Source organism: Pteropus medius, unplaced genomic scaffold (assembly GCF_902729225.1).
Source record: "Pteropus medius unplaced genomic scaffold, Ma_sr-lr_union100, whole genome shotgun sequence".
Classification (NCBI taxonomy): Eukaryota; Metazoa; Chordata; class Mammalia; order Chiroptera; family Pteropodidae; genus Pteropus; species Pteropus medius.
The window spans coordinates 5,075,226-5,097,293 of NW_024349801.1; the positions used below are offsets into that span (position 1 = coordinate 5,075,226).

Consider the following 22,068-nt stretch of genomic DNA (forward strand, 5'->3'; position numbering starts at 1 on the left):
TCCATCCATCCATCCATCCATCCACCCACCTACCACCCACCATCCATCCATCCATCCAAATATCCATCCATCGAACCATCCATCTATCATTACTATTCCATTCTTCCATGCTGCCATCAGCCCAGTCATCAATCTATCTATACATTATCCATCCATCCTTCATCTTTCCATCATTCTGTCCTTCTATCCACACATCTGTAGTATACAACTTTTTTGTTTGACCTAACCAGCATCTGTCCCTCCCCCACCCAGTGGGGCTATCAATCAACACATTCCTTTTCCCTTTAGAGTGGTAGGCATGTGCCCCAGGCTAAGATCGGACTCTTCCCTGGGACATTTGCTAGGTAAGAATCACTCTTCCCCTCCTCTGGCGTCACTAGATGTCAGCCTGTAATTGTTGGTAGCCATCTCTGACAGCACATGGGAAGAACCTGCCAAAGAATGATTCCCACACAGGAGAAAGCAGAGCTGAGGATGGAGAAAGGAAGAGGCCTAGAGAGAGTCAATGAGCCCTGGATCCAAGAGTTCCTGAAGCCGCCATCATTACCTTCCTCCATACAATAAACCCTCCTTTTGCTAGAGTGACTTGGAGTTGGGTTTGTGTCACTTGCAGATAGAAAGGTCATGGGTAACACAAGCCCTTCCAATACAGGACAAGGTGATTTAGAACCTTCTAGATGCCTGAGACAGACAAGGACACCCAAAGACCAAATAAGCCCTGCCCTTGCATGCCAGAGGCTGACCTTCCAGTTGGAGCAGAAGTTCTAAAACACAGTGAGGAAAGCCATACAGCTCAGACACTCAATGCCAGTATGGGATCAAAAGAGACCAGACAAGGCCCCTATCACTAAGCCTCAGTTTCTCTATCTATAAAATGGGGGCAGCACCCCCTACAATGCCAGTGAGGAAGCAGGCCATCTGGGCTGCTCAACCAACAGCCATTCCTAACCCCTTCTTTTCTGGACGGCACAACCTGTCCCCATAAAGTGCGAGAAGTTTCAGAGACTCATGTTCCCAGCACCCCTGCAGCATGTGACCGAGCCCTGGACAAGTGGACCCAAGTTTGTAAGAGAACTGGGAAATACTCTTCCCCTAAAGAAAAAGAAGCAAGAGAATCTTGCTTTGGGCTGCAGTTTACACTCTCACTCTTAGTTGCGGGAGGTGGTTTCATAAAGCAGTTAAGCGCATGGATTTTGGAGCCAGCCTTCCTGGGTTCAAATCCCACTTCTGCTATTTGCTGGCTGTGTGACCTTAGGCAAGTTACTTAACCTCACTGTGCCTCTGTTCATAGCTCTATAAAAAAAGGAATAAGATTTGTGAGTATTAAAATAATTTGGTACAAATAAAAACATTTAGCACAGTGCTTGGCACATGAGCTTTACTTAGCTGTCACAGTCAGAGAATATGGGGGTGGGGGTGGGCCGGGCCAGGCCAGGGCTGGGGCAAGCTGAGCAGGCACAGAGGCCCAGGCCCATAGAAGCTGAACAGAAGCCGAGAGCCTGCTCCCGGCCTTGGCATGGTGGAGGCTGTTCTGATTTGCTCTGTGTTCACCCTGCCAAGGCCGGAGCAGCTGGCTCCAGCCTGCCGATGACTGCAGGGAGAGGCGCCCCATGACGCAGCCCACCCGCCTCCCCTCCGACACCCCTGCCACCTGGGAGACCACAAAGTGGGCGTCCTGTTGGCCTGCGGGGCCCTCAGCCCCAGGTCCAGAGATGTGCCCCCACCACTCTGCGGGCCACCTCCTTGACTCCCAACAAGTTCATTTCACCTTAGGTGGAGAAGGCAGTGTCTCCCCACCCCTCCTGCGGGAGCCGAGAGTGTGGAAGCAATTTCACTTGGCAGCCTCGCAAGAGTGAGTCAAAAACAGTTGTTTGGCGTGTCCAATGCCCAGGCCCAGCACAGCTCGGAGCAGACTGCTGGGCGGGGGGCCGCGTAACTCTTTCGGGTGTGTTCTCCTCTCCGGTGAGGGCCAAAGGCCCCAGGCTCAGGGACCCTAGGGTCCTTTGCTGCAGGGTAAACTGAGGCACGAGGCCTAAATCTCTACCACCTCCTCTTCTGAGTAGATTCTTTCCACTAACTGGTCTTCTAGGCTTGAGAAAATATTCCCGCTGACCCCCTTCCCCAAACCTAATCAGATAGGACTGATCTGCCCTCCTGCCTGTCTGTGCCTGCTACCCATAATTCATGTGGTTCTCATGGGGCCTGGGAAATAGCTAGGATTAATGCTCGGCACATACTGTAAGCACGTACCGTAGACAGGGTCTTTTTACACACATCTCCTGGCATCTCCATGACAACCCCAGAGATAGGCACTATCGTTTTCCCCATTTTACAGGTGAGGACACTGCAGCTCAGGGAGTGAGTCCCTTGCCTAGGTCTCACAGCTGGTCCACGGAAAGGCAGGAATTCAACCCCAGGCTTTAAAGCCGGGGCATTAAGTACACTGACTCAGCATTCCCAGAAGCTTCCGACCTCAGAACTTTGCCCTCCCCACTCCTGGCCATCTTGCACATTGCTGCCCAAGAACAGTGTTTATAAACCTCTCCTGCTCAACAAACTTCAATGGCTCACTAGCACCCAAAGGAAAAAATAAATGAATCAAATCCTTTGCAAAGCCCTCCCTATCCCTCATTCCTGACATCATCCCTGTAATCCACTTATTCTTTACCACAAACCAGGGGACAGGGCTCCTCCAGAGCCTGGACTGCCTGCTACCTCCTCCAGCAGGCCAGGCACGGCACCTGCCTCAGGGCCTTTGTACATGCTGCTCCCTCCCCCTGGAAGCCACTCTCTCCCCCTCCTTCCTGGCCCTCCCTGAGGCAGTGCTCCCCACCGCACCTCTATGCTACAATATTTTCTCCATTGCTCTTCTCACTCCCCAGCATGACATTCTCTTGGCATAGACTTATCTGTTTCACGTTTGATGCCTCCATTCAGAATGCGAGCCTATGAGCGCAGGGCCTCGCCTGTCTTGTTTACCACTACACGCCCCATGCCAGCACACAGTTGGCATTTAGGAAATGTTGAGTGAATGAGTGAGTGAATGAATGAATGAATCTCCATCTCCAGGGGCTCAGCACACACAGAGCCAGGATATATCTGGAGTACTGGCTGGCCGAAATGAACCTCCCCTCCCGTTTCCTCTCTGCCTATCCTTATCCTCCCCAAATTTCAAGGTTTCACTCACGTGGCCTAACCACTCCCCACTCTAGCCCCAACCACCAAGATCCTCCCCCATTCCTCCCCCAGACATGCCTCAACTTCATAGACTTCCTCAAATTTGCCTATGCAATTTCTGCTACGCGAATCACCCTTTCTTTTTCACCCACCTGCTCGACTCCTGTGCATCCCTCAAGAACCCCTTCAAATATTGCCTCCCTTGCAAGGCAGAGCTGATCATGCCCCCTTTTGACACCCTCTGTCCTGTGGACACACCTACCGTGAGGTTCATGAGAAGAGGTCTACATGTGCTTGCCTTCACTGGACACAATGCCTGCACACAGCAGGTGCTCACTACGCCAGGGTAACCAACCATCTCCTCTCAGTTCCTGTACAATATACACGGGCCTCCCCCAAACAGGCTGGTGCCCTCTGATGGTGGGAGCTGTTTTATTCATTGTTATGTCCTCGGTGCAAAATCCAATGCCTGTTGGATGAATGAATGGATTAATAAACAGATGAATGGGCAGATGGATGAATGAATGAAAGGAAGAAAAAAAATGGATGGATGAATGGAAGGATAGATAGATAGATAGATTGGTCGAGGGATGTCCAGAAGGAAAAAAAAAGAGATGAATGGATAGATGAATGAATGGAAAGAAGGGATCAGGTAAGACTGATAAATATTTGAAAGGATGGACAAACAGATGGAAGAAGGAAGGAAAGATGGATGGGTGAATGATGGAGGCATGAATGGATAAAGGAAGGCTGAAAGGAAGGATGACTGAGTGGAAAAATACATGGATGAGTGGGTGTCATGCATGCATGCTTGGGATAGATGGGCAGATAGGAAATTGGGTGTGGACAGTGACCACTGCTGGAGTTACTTATTCCTTCATGGGTAACCTTAGTGTTCTGACCAGATGAAGAACCCAGAAAGGTGTCTTCCCTACCTTCACCAACAGAGGGGGATTGGTGTACCTCCTTAGCCCTCCTCCAAGCATGCGCACGGGTGCACGCACGCACGCACACATACACACCTCCCACCCACTGAGGTCATCAGGAGAACCCCACAGACAGTGTGGTGGGGCTGAAAGCACAGCCTAGTGGGAGACACTCATCGGGCCCTGAACATGTACCAGGCCCTGTACTAAGCACTTCTGCAGAGACTCCACAACAGCACCAGGCAATAGGCTGCTCTCTCACTCAGTCAAGGGGGAAACTGAGGCCCAAGAAGGTTAGCTGTTTGCTCATGGAAACAGAGCTATAGTTGGCTGAGCAAGGATTCGAACCCAGGCAGTCTGGCTCCAGAGCCCACACTCTCAGCTGCTCTGCTGCTAGCAAGCCCTGGACTTGCCATCGTGCTTCACCTCTCGACTTTGTGACGTTTTCTCTCCCTCTGTCCTTCACCTACTTAGTAATGCTACTTAGTATTTCTTACTTCATAATTTTCTTTAAATCAACTCATTTTTAAATCTTAAATAAATTCAAAAGGTATATGACTACCGAAAAGGAAAATCAATAGTAAGCAATATAAATAGAAGGTAACCCTAAAAATACATACCATGAAAACAAAGTAATGTTGTTCAACTTTAATCAGATACTATTCTTGACCACTGCTCTGGGCCCAAGGCCTATTCTCTCTATTAAATAGAGAGATCAGCAAGTGTGGTGGTTTAAAACTATGCCCACAGGTGCTCTGACATACCTCCCTCAATCAAACAGGCAGAGCCCTTGAGTGTGGATCAGACTTAGTGATTTGCTTCTAACTAACAGAACATGCAGAAGGGACAGTGTGTGGCTTCTGAGGCCAGCTCATTAGAGGCACAGTAGCTTCTTCCTTGTTCTCTCTTGGATCACTCACTCTGGGCAAAGCCAGCTGCTCTATGGAGAGACCCACACGGTAAGGGACTGAGCCCTCCTGCCATCAGTGAGCAAGGAACCGAGGCCTCCAGCCAACAGCCATATGAGGCACCATCTTTACAGGTGCTCCTTAGCCCCAGTCAAACTTTCAGATGAAATGGCAGCCCCGGCCAACATCCTGATCACAGCCTCATCAGAGACCTACAGCCAGAACCACTCAGCTGGGCCACTCCAGAATTTCTGCCCCACAGAAGCTATGAGATAATAAGTATTTGCTATTTTAAGCTGCAACAGTTTGGTGTATTTTCTTAAACAGCAATAGATAACTCATACAGCAAGTGCTAGACAGGCATTAAACAGCAATTCCAAACCGAGACTCTCCATGAAGTGTTCAGAATGATCAAAGGGCAACTGAAAGAGGAATAAATGGACCTTGATGGGGCTCGATGTAGTCTTCGATTCTGGGTTCGTGCCTTCCCCTTCCAGTCTGCTTTCCACCCAGCAGCTGGAGGGATGGGGATTACATGGGTCAGGTCCCATGTCCCCGGAATACTCCCCCGATGGATCTTCTTCATACTTAGAGTAGACTCCCAACGGTCTATGTCCTCCAACCCCTAATGACCTCTTGGACATCCCCGCCGCTCTCCCTCCTCCCTGCTCATCCACATCAGCCACGCTGGTCTCCTGCTTTTCCTACAAAACTCCAAGCTCATTCTCACCTCAGGGCCTCCGCACTGTTTTTTTGTTCCCCCTGCTGAGACCACTCCCCACCTGGCCTGCACCTCCCTCCATTTAGGGCTTTGCTCAGAGGCCCCCTGACACAGTATCTGTTAGTCAATCCGCACAGAGCAGCTCCCTGACTCCCTCCAACCCTCACCGATCTCCATGTGATACCATGTTGCATATTTTTTTGATACTATGTTGCATATTTATTCAATACTATGTTGCACATTTATGTGACACTATGTTGCATAGTTATCCCCTTATCTCTTCACTGTCCTAAATTCCACAGGGGCAGATGCAGGTCTTTCTCATTCAGGGCTGTATCTCTCTTACTTGGAACAGTGTTCCACACATAGTAGGTACTCAACAAACTGCTGTGAAATGAGGAGCCTCTGGATCCTGCCAAGGGCTCAGCCTCCAGGAAACCAGGGAGTCAGACTTGAACTGAACTAAGCTATAAACTCGAACTGGAACAGACCACGCTAATTTGTAGAGCCTCGAGCAAAACCCAAATATAAAAACGGTTCTCGGCTGCCAACCAGACCGAGGATTTTTTTTAATGAGTTTGGCTCCAGCAATCTCTCCTCTGTGCTCCTAACCCTCCTGTTGCCTTGCTTCTCCCCTTCTAGCTCTCTCTATATAGTCACTCATGTCACCGAGCACAGATTTTTCTATCATGGTTCTCTACTTCTTTGTTCTCTCCACCAGTGTCATAGGATATCATCCCTCACACAGGAATCCTCTGTATAATTCCTCTTCTGTGGGCCTTTGAGATATGCCACGTGCCGCCCCAAGAAGCTAAGGGAAGAAGTGTCTCTGCCACTAGGACATCTTTAAAATAGTACTGGTGATGGGTACAAGCCTCCATTTGGGATGATGAGAAAGTTCAGGAACTAGATGGAAGTGATGGTTGCACAACAGTATGAATGTACTTAATGCCACTAGATTGTACCCTTTAAAATGGTTACAATGGTAAATTTCGCTTTCTGTCTTTTATAAATAAAAAGTGTAAAAAAAAAATGGTGCTGGCCCACTTGGCATCGCCAAGTTCAGGAGTTTGAAGAATTTATTATTTATAATAATGGTAGGTTTAAGACATTTTTCTGTGTTTTCCTCAGATAGAACAAATGGGTGTGATAGCTTTGATTCCTGCCTGCCCAATAAATCAACCAATCAGAAAACTAATCCGAAATTAATCATGCAATTAATCAGAAAAAATTCAATCTGGTAAAGCCACTCAGAATGTAAAAGTTCAAAAAAATTGCACAAAAACACTTTTTGGATATACAATACACAGTTTAAAAGTTTTCACTTGCCTCTTTTGTACACATAATTAACGCAGTAAAAAAGAGGAGAGAGAGTCAGTGTCTGAACGACGCTCTGCCATGGATCCAGACTTCAGATGGGAGAGGCTGTCACCAGGCCAGAGACCAATGAGATAGAAAATAAATAAGCCAAAGCTCCCCAACCTCGAAGCGAGCATTTTCAAAGAGAACTATCCCTGCTCTGCCTCAGATACATTTTTAATCGGGCCATGTTTTCAGTTTCCCAGGCTTCATCTGTGTTCAGGGAGGCGCTACAGTTCATTACAATTTCCAAACTGTTTGAATCAACAGGGATGCTGGTGCGTGGCTATGGGAGGTGAGAATCAGCTGTTTTGAAAAATAGATATAAATCCTCGGCTGTGTTTTCGTAAGATCTAAAGCTGCTGGTGGGCAAGTTTCAACCACCAGTGATGTCTTGGAGAACTAATGCAATTGCACCAGATGTGACAATACCTACGAGGGGAACTGTGGAAGCCATGTGTCCTGCGACAGAGGGCTCTACCTCCAGCCCAACCAGTGGTCCTGCAACCAGTTCACACTGGTCAGCAAGGGATGGTGGAGCTACGGAGTCCTGCTCTGGCCCCCACTGATGTTCTGGACAAATCCATCCCCAGGTCTCAGTGGGGCCAGCTCAGGGCAGAATCTGAAAGAAGAGGCTGGAGCCTCCACCCTAAAGCATATGAGGTCATTCCACCGAGGACCCCAGCGAGGATGAAGGGGAATGGGGGCCAGAGCAGGTCTCCTGCTAGAATGGACTTAGCCAAGAACAAGAGAGATGTGGAACAGCATCTTGTCTTCTCCCCCAGAACCCCACAGCAGACCCTTGGCTGCCATGTGGCCAGGGTGGTGTAGGCCTCTCCTTGACCCTGGGGGACAGGGATGGGCGGCTGAGTCAGATCTCACCAGATCAACCAGAGAGCTGGCCTCTCTACCCAAAGACAGAAAAACACCCAGGGACCAGCCATGGGGCCGGGCCCAGCTGCCGTGCCTGGGGGCCGTGCCCCACCCACATGGAGAGCATCCTCTCTGGACCCAGCGTTATTTATAGAGCTGGCTGCTATTTTAAAGTCTCTCTGATTTAGGAAGCCGGGGCTGGGCCCATAGGGGATGGAGGTGAGGGGGCAGCCCTGGCTGGGGGCCTGGGGCCAGTGGGCAGTCTGGGCTGAAGAGCCTGCTCTTATTTGAACAGGGGACCAATTAATCCCTTTGAGTATATGGGGGATGTGACTCTCCCCGTTCACAAGCAGTGTATGTGCATGTGCATGTGTGTCGGGAGAGAATGAACCAGGCCAGCAGCATTCAGTGACATCCCCAGGCAACCAGCCACACAGTGGGCTCTTCATGGGTGACCTGGCCACCGCTCCCCCCGCCACTCCCCCTCACTAGCAAGGATAGCGAAAGGCCGCCCCTGGTCTCCCTGCCTCGGGGCGGGGGCTGAGCCACTTGACCTGAAGGGCTGGTCTTCTCCAGGATTTTATGGTCTGGGCCTGGTTTTCCCAGCCATGGTGTCTCAGAAAGGGGACGGCCCAGAGGACGCCGATGGCCACAAAGGCTTGGCTGTTCTCCCATGTGCCTTGCTGGGCCAGGGACGGGGAAGGGGGGCTGTTGTCTGGGGACAGGCTGGTGGGGGTGGTGCAGGAAGGAGCTTGAAGAAATCAGGGAGCAGGAAGGACATCTGGGAAGGTTTCTTGAGAAAGGGTGTAGTGGAGAGAGAAAGAGCAGTAAGAGAAACGGAGACAGAGACAGAGACAGAGACATGTACAGAGAGAGAGAGAGAGAGAGAGAGACTGAAAGACAAGCGCAGAGATTCAGGCAGCCAGACTGAGAGACAAAGACAGGAGTGGAGAAGGAGGTGCAGAAGCCGCCAGGCGCTGGGAGAAGGCGCGAGAAGGCCGCCATGTGTGTGGTGGGGCTGAAGTTCAAAAGGGAGGGGAAGAGGTGGTTTGACGACCAAAGTCATTGAAAAATTTTTGGCACAGCTGCCCTGAGGCTCCTGGCCACGGGCCCGGCTCTGAGCTGAACTTAAACAAACCCCTGCAGCAGCCATCTGCTTGATTTTAAAATAAATCAAACAGTCTGCTGAGCCGGGGGTGATCGAGTTTCCATCTGCACCGCCGCCCGCTCGCCGGCTTGGAGCCTCGCTTGCCTCTCCCAGCCAAGGCTCCTGGCAACATGTGGGCCGGTAATTCCTCCAGGAGCAGGGAAACCGGACCCCTGCCACCCCCAGCTCCTAACTCAAACCAAGTGCTATTTTTACAGCCACCCACTGGAAAGGGGGGACCAAAAAGTGCTTCGAAAACCCAGGCATGGGGTTACGCTGAGTGGCTCTGGGCACAGAGGGTGGGGAACGTGCCTTGGGATTCCCCGCTTGCCTCCTGAGAAAGGGGCTCGGGGCTCAGTGTGGGGTGTTGGCCCCCTGGGCCAGGAGGATACCGGACATCATGTGAGATCTAGCAGGCCACCAAGTCCGGGCAGCTGTGGCCCCCTGGGGGTGGCAGTAGCCCCACCTCGAGCAGCTGAAAATAGCAGTGGGATGCCCCTCCCTCAGGCTAGGGTCACCCAGGGAAATGCTACCCACCTGTCCCAAGGAAACTCCTGTCACCCACAGGGCCAAGTGTCCAGGGGAGTCTGCCTTCCTTGACCAAGGCCAGAAGCAGAGAAAGAGAAACACCAGCCTGGCAGGCCTAGGTGGTCCATCTGTACAATGGGCATAAAACAGCCCTTTCCGGGGTCCTGGGAGAGCAAGGGTGGGGTCCCATGATCTTGGGACTGCATCTGATACATAAGGACTTCATATGCCATTCTGGAGAATATAGAAAGAAAAGAAATGACCGCAGGAAAAGATGCCTCTCGGGGAGCTGCCCACCCCAACACTGAGGGGTACGTGCTGATGAAACAGGCCTGGCTCCCAGCTACGCAGATTGGGTCTCTAATCTGAGATGCCTCAGTTGCGTGGTGCAGATTGCCCTCTGACCCCTGCCAGACGTTGCCCAATGCATGGACCAGGTCCCATCAGGAAGAGGTGTGGGTGCAGAGGGACTCCAGTCTTATGCAAACCCCTCAATGCACAAACTGGGGCAGGCCAGGAAGCAGAGCTCATGGGTCTGGACCAGTGCCACCTCTCACACGCTGTGTGGCTTTGGGTAAGTCACATTACCTCTGAGCCTATGATTCCAGGGTCAAATGTGGAGGGTGGAGAAGCAGATGGCTCAGGGATCTTCTAGCTCAGATCCTGTCACACATGCAGGGCCCTTTCAAGGGATGGCTGACCTTCGGATCCAAAGGCTTTTGTACCTGGAAGTTTCCTCTGGTTTGCCCTGCCAGTGCTTCACTCCTGAGCCCCAAATGCAGCCCCAAAACGAAGACAAGCCCATTTCAAAGGGCACAGCATGTCCTGTCCTTGTCAGGCTCCCTCTCCCCACTCCCACTCTTTCTCCCCATGGCCTCGAGGTGCAAGCTTTGTTGAGAGCCTGTGTGAGGGTCTGTGTTACACTTCACACCCTCCCAGGCACCTGCGAGGTTGAAACATTCATACTCTCCATTTACCACATGGAGAAACTGAGGCAGAGAGGGGCAGTTAGTTGCCCAAGGTCATCCCAGGATAAGAATGGTACGACCAAGGCCCCAGATCAGATCTGCCCCCCTCTAATGCCACACTGCCAACCAGTGAGCCCTCCTCCCTTCTCCAGGAGCCATCAACCAAATCAGCCTTCGCCGAGACCCACACGAAGGTCGGGCACACTGCCTTCCATGGACCACCTTGCTTATTCCCCAAGGCGACCCAAAGAAGGAGTGCTGCAGGCCCATTTTACAGTTGGGGAACCTGAGGTCCAATAAATTGCCCAAAGCTAGACAGACAGACAGCAAAAGGCAGGAAAGGGATGTGATCGGTGAGCACTCTGGCCCGGGCCTCGCACAGTGCCCCACCTGCTCCCGCCCCAGAAGCCGAGACTGGATGAGGAGGGGAGGACAGACTCGGGAAGAGAGGGGGCTGCTTCTCTGTAGCCAAAGGGTCTGTTCGGAGGGTCATCACCTCCTGCCCCACCCCTGCCCCACCTGTCCTCCTGCCCTGGCCCCCGATGTCCCTCTCATCCGCTGAGCAATCATTTACTGCGCACCTACTGTGTGTCAGCCCACTGCCAGCCCTGCCTGAGATATAAGGCCTGTAAAAGACGCTCTAATCTCCTGTGACACACACAGCCTGTAAGAGGAAATGTGCCAGGGCCCCAGAGGGAGAGAAAAAGGGAAGGGCCATGGGGGTGTGTACACGGGTGTCCCCGCACTGCCGTAACCAAGTACCACACCCCGGCTAACTTAAAATGACATAGACGTGTTCTCACAGTTCGGAGGAGTCTGCAATCAAGGTGTCAGCAGGGCCGAGCTCCTTCAGAACGCTCTAGAGGAGGATCCTTCCTGCCTTTTCTAGCTTCGACTGGCTGCCAGCAGCCCTTGGCGTCCTCGGTTCGGAGCTGCAGCCCTGCCCTCTCCGCCTCCGTCTCCACCGGCCTGTCTCTGTGCGTCTGTCTCCGCATTCCATTCTCTCTGCCAGGGTCCACATTCCCCTCTTCTCACGAGGACACCAGGCATGGATTTGGGCCCACCCTAATATCCAGTCTGACCTCATCTTAACTTGATCACATCTGCAAAGACCTTATTTCCAAATAAGGTCACATTCGCTGGTTCCAGCGGACGGGAATCTTGGGGGACACTGTTCACCCCGGTACAGTCACCTTCCCTGAGTTGCTGCCACCGGAGCAGCCACCGCCGGGGGAACAGAAGCCGCTCACGTGGAGAAGGGGCCAGCAGGCATTCCACTCGCTGAACCCAATACTTGCATGATGTCAATCTTTTTCTGTCTCTGGACTCCAAACAGCCAAACCCTATTATGGGATACTATGTACCCAGAGGAAGGGCACTGGTGCCAGCTCCCAGCCTGGCAAGAGATGCCCTGGGATGGCCTCCGCATCACTGAACAGGCCCCTCTCTCTCCCCAACCCCCTCTCTCCCTCTCCCTCTCACAGAACCAGCCACAGAAAACCTTTGTGGGGAAAACCAAGGCCTCCGTTCCCACACAAGTGACTCAGTGCAGCTGCCAAAAGCCCTCTGACCTCCACTCTTGGAGCCTGCGAGGCTGGGCCACCTGCAGACACCTTCCTTCGCATCCCAGGCCAAGGAGTTCCTCCATGCTGTCTGCTCCTATGAAAACCCCAGCTCTGAGTGTGAGCCCAGAAAAATGATCTTCAAGGTCATGTACTCCTCCCAAGGGCACTCGAGATGGTGTGACCCAGGCTCTGGGATTCCCAGGGCTGGGGACATTTTCCTCATATGGCAGGACCGGCCTGGCTGACTAATGAACTCAGGGAGGCTGTATTGCTATGTGTAGCCCTCACGGCCTTCAGGAAATGTACCCTACAAGAATAAAAATGGCAAAGTACACACACTCTGCGGAGCACCCTCAGCTGTCATCCTGTGAGTGGGTGGACATCCTGTCATGGAAGTCCGTGGGGCATTGTATTAGTTTGCTCAGGCTGCCATAACCAAGCACTATAGATATATTCTTCTCACACCTCTGGAGGCTGGAAGTCGGAGATCCAGGTGTCGGTGGGATCGCTTTCTCCTGAGGCCTCTGTCCTTGTCTTGCAGATGACCGTCTTCTCCCCACGTCCTCACACGAACTTCCCCCTGTGCCCATCTGTGTCCTCTTCTTATAAGGACAGCACTAGTCATATTGAATCAGGGCTTACCCCAATGACCTCATTGTAACTCAGTCACCTTTTTAAAGGCCCTATCTCCACATTCTGAGGTGCCAGGGGTTAGAACTTCCGCATAGGAATTTGGGGGGCCACAATTCAACCTATGACAAGTCCTCCACCAAAAAGAAGCCATTCACAGGCCATATTTCAAGTGACACTGGCACCAAGGTGGTACAGCAGCTTTCAGCCCCCTGTTGCCATGAGACCTGAGAGTACAAAGGTGTCGTTGGCCGTCGGGAAGAAAGCCTGCCAAAACGCTCTACCCCAAGTGGCAGCGCTGAAGTTAGGGGAAGGGCCCGGGTCAGTTCCCAGCTCCAAGTCTCAAGAGCTGTGTGGCTTTGGACAAGCCACCCCACACCTTCCTCCTAGGTCCTGGAGCGCCTGGCAGGGTAGTGGCCTGGTCTACATCCCTTCATCCTCACGACCCTACTCCACCTCTGGTCTCACCAGGCTCCATACAGCACTTGCAAAGTTGTCGCCCATAAAGGGCTTACAAAACAGGGCCCCCCCACATCCTACGGCAAAGGTGCCGTCCCACTTCACACATGATGGAAGCAAGGCTCAGACACAGCCAGTAGCTTGTCCAAGATCACGACGCACAGAAGTGGCAAACGTACCTCCCTCACATTTAATGCTAACACAACACAGTGACATCAAAGTATGTTTCAATGGTAGAGGGGGTCCCCCCATCACCTTCTGAACAGCCGCATCAGCTTTCCAAGTTCTCTTGCAGCCTGGACTTACATGGACATACTTCTTTAAGGTTGTAACCGAAACACATGGGTTCTGCTTATTTTTCCTTAGCATTAGATAATCAGCATCTCTCTGTGCTGAAATGGGCTCCATAGCTGTCATTTTAATGCTACATAATACTTTATTCAAGGACACATGGCAGTTTTCCTAACCACATCTTACTGTTGAAAATTTAGAATTTTCCCTGTTATAAATAATAGTGCAAAGAACATCTTTGTGCACCTTATCATTTTCATCCTTGCAGGATGCATTTCCAGAAATGGGACTATTGGGTCAAAGTATAAAGTGTTTTTAAAGGCCCTGATATGTATTAACTAATGGTTTGGTAAAAAGACAATATGATACGGATTTGTGCTTCCATAGCAATATGAATAAGCTACATTCTTGCAACTTCACTAGCACCGAGACTTATCATTTTTCTGTTTTTTAAATAGTTTTCATGCAAATATTTTCCCATATATTTACCATTTGTGTTTTCTTTCATTTGAACTACCTGTCCAAACTCCCCGTCTTTTCTAGAGCAAGCCTGGGGGCCAGAAGTTAAAAACCAGCCTCTGGTGGCTGCTCGTTTCAGATCACCAATGTGTCACTTTCTGTGCTTGGCACCTGATCAATGGCAGGGAACAGCCTCCCCCGGGTGCTTTCTCAGCCTCAGCTGGCACTACTGTCAGGGCAGGCCCGGTAGGCAATGTCCGGCTGACCACCTGGGGCTCCCACTCCCTGTCTGGGGTCACATGGCTTAGATATAAGGTTGCAGAATGTGGGCCACGCAGCTCAAGGGACGCTGCTTTGCCTTGCATGACCCACGTGCTGGCCATAGAGAAGCAGGTGCTGCTGAAGCCACTGCTGGAACTCTGAGCTGCTCCAGAGGATGTCTCCCTAATTTGGAGCAGGTGAAGGTGGGAAGAGGATGAGAACAGGAAGCGGTAAATGTCAAGGGGCGTGCATGCCACTTGGGGGCTAAGAGAGAAGCAAAAAAAGCTAGGAATGGAACCTGGGCTTCTCTGACATTCAAAATAATCGGGGTGGGGGCAGGAGGCAGAGAAGCCATGTGCCAACAGCCATGTGGCAAGAAACTGCAGTTAAGAATGAGGACACTGGCGGTCTGGGTTCAAATCCCAATGCTGTCTGCCCTGAACAGCTATGACCCCCCCATGGGATGGTCCTCTAATCTCCCTGTGCCTGAGTTTCTCATCATGGTGACTATTACAGGATTGTCAGAGTTAATGGAGCCACGATGCATGCAGCTCAGCAGGCCCAGGGCACAGAGCTCAGAAAACACAAGCTTTGAATACTGGTTGACACACAGAGTAAGCCCACGTCCCACCCTGCTAATCCAGAGCAGGCCACAGCAAATTGTGACCCACTGGCCAGCGAGCTAAGATCCTTTACATTTTTAAGGACTGAAACAAACAAACAAACAAACAAACAAATAACAAAGAATATAGGACAGAGACCCAGAGACCAGCCCGCAAAGCCTAAAATATCTGCCATCTGGTCTTTAAGGAAAAGTTTGTTGATCCCTGGTCTAGAGGCCCTGGAGTTCCCCATGGACTCATTTGAAAGAGGACAGGTAGAGTGGGGGATGCGAGGACCTATAGGAATTAGGAGAGAAAACAAGAAGTCTGTCCTCGCGAAGGACCTGTGCGGTCAGAGAAAGCGCCTGTTTCAGAAGCAGGAAACTGCCCACATCTCCGTCGGGGTACACTGCCTGAGGATGCCGCCTATCTTGGTGCTGTGGACAGGAGCACCTGCTGAGACCTCAAGACCGGGCCCAGACACGTGGCGTGATCCCTCTCCGACGGAGCTCAAAAACTGGACCTAGAGGGAATGCTGAGACGCTGCAGGGCTGGACCCGGGGAAACTGAGGCCAGGCAAGAGAACATGGCTCATCCAAAGTGACCAGCCAGCCAAGGAGAAGAACCCAGGCGACCTGACTCCCCAGCTGACGCTCTACTCTGCACATGGGCTCTGGGACCCTCCTGAACTTCCTTTGTTTCCAGAGACCCTCATGGGACCCCTCTCATGGGGCCGTCCTGGCTTGGACAAGATGCTCTTTGAGTGATGCCCCGGGATGGGGACTCAGCGATATGAACTTGTCCCCAGTCACACCCTACAGAATCATGTCAGTCTTTCCCCCAGCCTGGTCTCCCTGGAAAGCTAACCCCATTTCACGTACCACCCCTCTTCCTGTGCCGCTCCTAAAAGCCACTCCTGTCTCTATTCATCAGGGCACGCTCAGCAAGAGCATGACACATGGTGACCCTGAGTGGATATCTGAATGGATAAGTCATGGGTCCCATGAGGTCACCTGTAAAGAGGCAATACTCCTTTTCCCATTTTAAAGATGAGAAAGCAGAGGCTGAGGGGAGTACGGGGCCTCATCCACAGTCACCTGCTGGTCAGCAGCAGACCTGGGATTTGACCCAGCACTGTCCAGCTCCAAAGCCCAATTCTCTCACTCTGGCCAGTCTCAGGGCTAATGGCAGACCTGCGCATGGGAAGATGTTTTATTGCTGTGTAAGGAGGGGAGCCTCTAAAAGATCCTCAGTTACCCCTGGCAAGGAACGACTGGCCCCTTCCAGCTGGGCTGCCGGCTCCAGAGGTCGGAGCCTCATCTGTCTTGCTCACTTCCATCACCTAATGCTGGGTGCTCGGCAGGAATCTGCTGAGTGACTAGTGACCGAGTCACTACCAGGCAGACAGAGGGGGCCCCCAGAGTGCCACAGAGCAGACTGCTGGGCTCCGAAGACCTTTCCAGTGGGAGTCTGGAACCCTGGCCCGCAGAGGGTCTTCTGACTGAAGGGGCAAGGGAGGCATTGTGTGCGTGGGACGAGGGGCAGTGCCTCAGATGGGCGGTGGGCTTCCTGGTCTCAGCTCCATACTTTGCCTCTTTAAATGTGAAAACAGCAGGGAGGGAAAGAGCAAGGGAGCATGGACACAAACAGCCCCCCAGCCGCCAGCCTGTCCCCATCACCAAGAACCCTCCGCCAGCCCTGCCAACAGCGGGGGCCAGCTTGGGCCTGGAGAATAAACATGTCACTGCAAGGCCAGCCCGCCGGACCGCTGGAGCCAAGAACCGCCAGAGGCTGTAAACAGTCTCTCCTCTCTTGGCCACAGACTCTGGCCCACCTCTCTGCACTGGGAATTAGCACTTTGCCTGCCATAAAGAAAGGGCAGGCCAGGGTGGGGGCCTTTAGGGTGGGGGCGGTGGGCAGGGAAGCTGGGTTGGCCCAGGGCCAGCACCTCCATCCTTGTGGCCTGGAAGTTTCCCCCTTTCTTGAGGAGGCAGTGGGGGATTGTGAATGAATGGGGCATGGTGAGGATGCTGGGAGGCCCAGCGGAGGCAGAGGTGCTGGCTGTAGGCAGAAGGGGCAGGGGAGAGGGGAGGCCTTTCTCTAGGGCCCCTGACCTTGGCCAAGGGAGGCAAATGCTTTCTATAGCACCCCAAACCCCATCTGGGGCTTCCAGCTGGATCTTGAGAATAAAGGGGGTATCCCCGGGCCGTGGGTGCCCAGGCCCTGTTGAGGTCCCATTCAGCTATCCCAAAAAACCTCTCAGACCAGCCTGGGGGAGTAGTCAACTCTTACTCTGCCCCGGGGCAGTATCTACCTGTCGCTGGTTCGGGCTCAAAACCTGCTGCCTTCTTTTTGGTTCTACCCTCCAGAACCACAAGGTTTCTCAAAAGGCAAATCCAGCCATGCCACTCCCAGACGAAAGCCTTCAACAGGGCCCCCCTGCCCTTCGCAATGTGGCCGGTGCCCTGGAGGCCTCCCGCCCATGCTTCCAGCCCTGCCCGACTACTCGGCTCCCTCTCCAGACACAGCCTCTTCACCATGCGTCTGTCTCTTACCTCAGAGCCTTTGCACATGCTGTCCCCTCTACTCGAATGCTCTTCCTTCCCCTCTTATGCCAGGTCTACTTCCCCTTATCCCCTTGGATCTTCCCTGGGTCAAGAGTAACTTCCTCCAGGAAGCCTCCCACATGCCCATCTCCCTGTCATGAAGTTAAAGGCCCCATTACCTACTTTTCTCTCCTTCTAAGCCCTATCCTAGCTGCAAGCTTACATCTGTTTGTATGATTTGGTGACTAGCATCTGTCTCTCTCACGAGACTGGCAGCCCTGTGAGGGAGGGGCTGTGTCTGATTTTGCACATCACCATTGTTTAATCGCCAGGCACATAATCACACTCAATAAATAGTTGTTGAATGAATAAGTCAGTGAGCGAAGGAATGATCTGGATGGCTGCATCACTTAGAAAGGTCACCAGGGCTCAGTTCAACTCCCCACCCAGTCTGTGAGGCCTTCGGTGGGTCTCTGTCCCCAAAAGTTCCTCCTGGCTCAGAGGGATGCCAACTTACTGATGACAAGCGGACACTGTCACCTGCCCAAGCCGGAGGGGCAGGCAAGCAGGGGCCTTCAGTGCTGCTTCTCACCCGCACTGGAGAACGTCAGGACTGTGGGGATGAAGGGGTTCCGAGGAAACCAAAGGAAAGGAGAAAAAGTGAGGCTCTGAAGACCGTGGCCTGAGAACGAATGGTCAGCCAAACACTGGTTCAAGTCTCAGCTCTACTGTGTAGCCTTGGGCCAGCGCTCTGACCTCTCTGGGCTTCAGTTTCCTCATCCACAAAAGGAGACGAGCATCACGGCATTCACCTCTTCGAGCGCCGTGGGGAGGATCCAGTGAGCTAAGACATGTGCATGTGCCCCGCGAATGAGCGATTTCATGATTCCTGATTTGGGCTAGCCATCTGTCTGGAATATTCTGGGGGTCTCGGGGCCCTTTCTCTGGAATGCCCCAGCCAGGGGCTTCGGCTGTCTGGACTCCAGAACTCTGAGCCGGTGGCCCACCCTGACCTAGGTCCTAGCTCAAGGACCCTGTAAGAAGCTGTGAGCACACAGTACCCCTGGCTGGCCAGGTGTGGGGGAGAAGGGGGCAGACCTGGCATCACAGTGGATTTGGGGCTACATGACCTACCCTCTAGGAGCTCAGCCTGATGCTGGGGACACTGAAGGAGAATGTCCCAGGGAGGAGAGTCCCACTCAGGGTTAGCTACTGTGGGGAAGAAGGCACAGCCCCTGCGGGCAGAGAACCACAGTTCAAATCCCACTCCTTAAATACAATGAGATACCACTTCACACTCACTATAATAGCCAAAATAAAAAAAGATGAATGATAGAAAGTGTTGATGAGCATGTGGGAAAACTGGAACCCTCAAACGCTGCAGGCAGGAATGTAAAATGGTACGGCCACCATGAAGAACAGTCTTGCAGTTACCATATGACCCAGCAATTCACTCCTAGGTATCTATCCAAGAGAACGAAAACATATATTCATGTAAAAACTTATACGTGAATGTTCAGGGCAGCATTATTCATAGGAGCCAAAAGGTGGCAACAACTCAAATGTCCATCAACTAATGAATGGGTAAGCAGAATGTGGTATGTCCATACACTGGAATATTACTCAGCCATAAAAAGGAACAAAGTCTTGACACATGTTACAACATAGATGAACCTTGAAAATATAAGGGAAAGAAGCTGGTCACAAAAGACCACACAGTGTAGGATTTCATATATATATGAAATGTCCAGAACAGGCAAATCTATAGCGACAGAAAGGTTAGTGGTTGTCAGGGACTGGGAAAGGGGGAGTGGGAAGTGACTGCCAATGGGCAAAGGGGCTGATTTCCTTTTAAGACAATAGAAATAATCTAAAATAGATATTGGTGATGGTTGCACACTCTGTGAATACACTAACCACCACTGAACTGAGCACGTTAGGTGGGTGAATCACACAGTATGTGAATTATATCTCAACAGTTGTTATGGAAAAAACCGCACTCCCTGGCCTCAGTTCTTCTGCAAAATGGGGTCCGGGTTGACCCTCGGCTCGTCCTTCCCCCTCTCTCTTGTCCTGCCAGGCAGGTCTGCGTGACGCATATCAGTGGGCGCCTGGGCTACTGGCTTCTCGTGAGAAGGGTCAGCAGGAGGAGAGAAGAGCAAGGTATTGACTGGACCCACCAGCCAGGCCCCCCCGCAGGACTGCTTGAACCAGCTGTGTCCCGTGCCCCGTGCACGGCCCTGCACACAAACCTCCCTCCTCCTGCCCTCAGGCCTCACCGCTCACTGCCCTCTCCATATTCACCTGTCCGTACCTGGGCACACAGACCTTTCACTAAACTTTCCTCATCTGTGCACACAAGTGTGTCCCCCGCCAGCAGCAGACCATCTGAGCAGGCCAGATTCTTCCCCGCTGAGGAGCTGCCAAGGCCAGAACGGCCGAGGGGCTCTGGCTGGGTGGCCGCCGTGAACTGAGAACAGCTGGAGGGAAGATGGCAAGGGGCCCTGGGAGACAGGCGGGGACCAGGGCGAGGCCCCAGAGCCAGGCTGGGACTCAGAGCTCAGGGGCCCCTGCGGACCCACTCCCCACAGAGAGGACTTGGGGCTACAGGAGCTGGCAGCGAGGGAAAAAGCCTCTCTGGGCAGGCTGGGAGCCACATTACCCGAGCACACAGATGTTCTGGCAGAAGACGTGGAGAAGGAGGGAGGAGCGGGGAGAATTGGCAGGATGGGGAGAGACCAGCCTCCCAAAGGAACTGGGGTGCAGCCAGGATGCCTGCAGCCTGTCGCCAGGGCGGCGGCAGGACAAGCCTGACCCCTGGCCTCCCACCCCCCTGGCCAGGCCCAGCTCCACTCTAAGCCCACGGAAGACAGACCACACCTGGGCTCTGAGGAGGCGCCCAGACAGAGACAAAGGGAACTAGGTGTGATTTTGGTCGGGCTGCAGACAGAGGCTCCCACGCAACCAGCAGGCAAAGTCAACTCCCTCAAGCCTGGCCTCCAGGACCAGGGTGCCTTTCCCAGGGGCTGTTCCACCAAGGGCACCACTGGTATTCAGGGGACGAGTCCTCCTGTGGGTCTGCCCTGAGGACCATATTTACAAATGCTCCCAGGCGGGGCCTCTGACCTGTGGGGACCCACAGTCTGGTCTGGAGCCCACCGCATTCTCTAGGACCCACTGGGCAGAGTCGGCCGCATTTCCCCATCAGCACCTCCCACCAGGGGCCTCTGCTCTGTGGGCCCCCAGTTCCGTAACAGCCAGGCAGCTGTTTCCTGGCCCCCCACCCCCCAGAAGCCAGGCTGAGCCACCGACAGACCCTAGTGCCAACACGCCGGCCATGTCATGGAGCATGACTGGGGCTTCAGGGTGAGACATGACCCGCGGTGAGTCTCCTGAGACCCTGGCACTCGGGCCCCTTTATCAGAAGGTGCGGGATTCCAGCAGGCAGCAGGGGAGGAGAGGTTCTTGGAGGAGGACAGCCCACCCGGCCCCTTACTACCCAGCTGCTAACAGCTGCTGGGCAGGTGGGGCTTAGCTATGGAACCCAGCCCTTCCACATCCCACTGTGATCTTCATGGGAGAAAGGCCTGGGGGCTGGGGGTCACCCCAGCCACCTTCTCTGAGCCTGGTTCAGGCCTCACACCACCCACCAGGATGACAATTTACCTGAAGTTTCATTTTTATCCACTAACTTTCTAAAAACCATTTAAAGATTTTTTTTAAAAACCAATGTCATTCAACATCCACAGATTGTAACTAAAATATATCTAGGGATTTTATTTTAAAGCTCTACCTTCTTCATCCAAAATTCTAAAATCCAAACAGCTCTAAAAACTACAAATTTCATAGGTTTGTGGCAAATTTTATGTTCTATTTTACCACACACACAAAAAATACTGAGGTTTGAAAGAGACGCTAGCCCTGAGGTGTCTCCTTAGAATAAGATTAGAAGGAGAGTCAAAAAGTACCTTCTCTCCATGATTCACTGTCAGTTAATGCCACATTTGCAGGTCCCTTAAAAGAAGTCATCCTGTGTGAGAGGGCCAGCCCACCCCCAGGAAATGCTGGCACAGGAGAGAGGGCTTGGGATCCAGAGACCAGGGCCCCGAGTTCAGATGCAGCCTCCACCTTGTACAGCTGTGTGACGTGGAGAAGTCGAATGACCTCTCTGAGCAAAGTTTCCCCCTTTCCCTGCCCCCAAAATGGAGTGTGTGGGCAGCCACGAAGACAATGAGACCAAAGGCCTCAGGAAAACACTCCACAGATATTAATTATCCCTTCTATACGTGATGACAGTAGATAGCAGTGATGGTGGCCTGGCTGCCTGAGACTAGAAATATGGAAAATGCCCAAGGATTGTTTCATAAGAAGTCCTTGCTCCAAGGGAACTTGGAGCCCCAGTGGAAAGATAAAATTGGCCCACAAGGGCTGTTGGTGACAAAAATGAGACCCAAGTAAATCTGAAGGTGGAAGGAAAGGAGAGGAAAGAATGACAAGGTGTCAGGGAGCAGGTGGGACTGTCCTCAGATAGCAGAGGGAAGGGTGACAGTCCCAGCTATTTTTATTGAGGGGAAAACAGAGCAGGGCAAAGTCAGATAAAGCCGCAGGTCATGTTTTCTGGCCTAGAAGTCTGTCTCCGGGCCCGGCT

The 22,068-nt window shown here is 52.5% G+C and overlaps 1 protein-coding gene across 3 annotated transcripts in view; it reads right to left on the reverse strand.

Moving 5' to 3' along the window:
- Nucleotides 1-22,068, reverse strand: part of GSE1 (Gse1 coiled-coil protein) — a 412,220-nt gene that overhangs the window by 362,975 nt on the left and 27,177 nt on the right. The window lies entirely within an intron of this gene.